A 1,911-nucleotide genomic window follows, 5' to 3' on the forward strand; every position below is an offset into this window, starting at 1 on the left:
TGTTACCTTTCATAGTATCTATTGTATTTATCTAATTTTATTTACTCTTTCAGGTTCTCACGTGAGACAATATAATGTTTACATATGCAGGTCTGATTTATTTCACTTATCAGTACAGTCTTTAGTTGCCTCCATTTATATATAAAAGCCTCAAATGTATTTTTTTTAGAACAGAGTAATGTCCAATTGTGTAACAATCATAAAAATTGTATCAATATAGTACATCTTTTTATCCATTGTTTAGTTGGTGCACATTTGGGCTGTTTCCAAGATCAAGCTATAACTAGTTGTGTCGCTATAAACATGGGTGCACATATATTGCTGTGGTATGATGATTTCATTTCTTTTGGAAAAATATCTAGGAAGGGAATTGCTGGCTTGAATGGGACCTCCAATCCTAGCTTTTTGAAGAATCTCCATAGTGATTTCCATAATGGTTATACCAGTCTTCATTTTCACCAACAGTGGAGAAGGATTCCTTTTACCCCACAGCCTCTCCAGCATTTGCTTTTTGGTTGACTTCTTGATGATAGCCATTCTTTCTGGCATAAGATGGAATCTCAGCATTTTCATTTGTGTCTCTTGAATGCCCAATGATGTTGGATATTTTTTCATGCATTTATTTGTCATTTGTATTTCTTCCTCTGAGAAGTGTGTGTTCAGTTCAGATACCCAATTTTGGATTGGGTCTTTGATTTTCAGAGGCCTGATTTTTTTTAATTATATGTTATAGATAGGAGTCCTTTGTCTGAGGGACAGTCTGTATATTTTTTTTTTCTCAATTTGTGGGTTTTCCTTTTACTTTGTCGGTGATTTCTTTTGATGTGCAAAAACTTTTCAAAAAGATTAAATCCCAATTTCTTATTCTTTGAAGTATTTTCCATGCAGTTTCATTTTTGTTGATGAATTCTCTACCTACCCATATTTCTTTAAGATTTCTACTAACTTTCTCCTCCAGTAGATTTAGCATTTCAGTTTTAATGTTTAAGTCTTTGATCCATTTTGACTGGTGATAGGCATGGGCCTATTTTCAGCCTTTGGCATGTGGAAAGCCAGTTTTTCCAGCACCATTTGTAAAAGAGGTTATGTTTCTTCTAGTGAACGGATTTGGTCCCTTTGTCAAAGATAAGGTGGCTGAGTGTGTTTGTAATTGTGTCTATATCTTCTAATCTGTTCTATTGATCCTCAGGTCTTTTTTTTTTTTTTTGTGAGTACACAGTAGCTGTGTAGTCTAATTTCAAGTCAGGAGTCATGATGCCTCCTGTCTTGCCTTTGTCCACCAGAATTGCCTTTGCTCTTCTAGGTGTCTTCTGGATCCAGATGAATTTTAGATATGTCCTTTCTAGATGTGTGAGGTATGGTGATGGTATTTTGATCAGGATCAAGTGAAATCTGTATAAGAATTTTGGGAGTAGGACCATTTTGCTCAATATTTGTTTTTCTTATCAAGGAGCAAGGAGAGGTGGAAAATTATGAGGTTTTCCTTAAAGTTTGCTACTTTATATCTGCAGGAGAAGGATCTGGAGAGAGCTGCCGTCACCAAGGAAATGCCAACATTTTTTCTTTTCTTTTCTTTTTCTTTTTTCTTTTCTCTTTTTTCTTTCTTTTTGTCTTTTTTCTTTTTTTTTTTTTTGAGTACCAGGGATTGAACTCAGGACCTTGCGCTTTCCAGGCAAGCGCTTATTCTACTGAGCTATCTCCCTGGCCCCAACTTGTATTCAATATAGCATTTGGACGCTCTAAAGGGGTCAAGTGGGCAAGAACAAGAAATTAAAAGAAGTTAATTAGAAAGTAAAAACAATAGCAGTCTCTTTTCATTAATTATATGCTTTTATATGTAGAAAATCCTAAGGTTCTTTTTAAAAGATTTATTTTATTTGATTTTGAAGAGTAAAAACAAAAGCAAAAACA

At 34.4% G+C, this 1,911-nt stretch overlaps 1 long non-coding RNA gene across 1 annotated transcript in view; it reads right to left on the reverse strand.

The window, feature by feature from the left end:
• LOC111818126 overlaps positions 1–1,911 on the reverse strand; it is a 19,439-nt gene that overhangs the window by 11,576 nt on the left and 5,952 nt on the right. The gene's annotated exons all lie outside the window — the stretch shown is intronic.

The sequence above is a fragment of the Octodon degus genome, unplaced genomic scaffold, assembly GCF_000260255.1.
Source record: "Octodon degus isolate 3935 unplaced genomic scaffold, OctDeg1.0 scaffold00080, whole genome shotgun sequence".
NCBI classification, from domain to species: Eukaryota; Metazoa; Chordata; class Mammalia; order Rodentia; family Octodontidae; genus Octodon; species Octodon degus.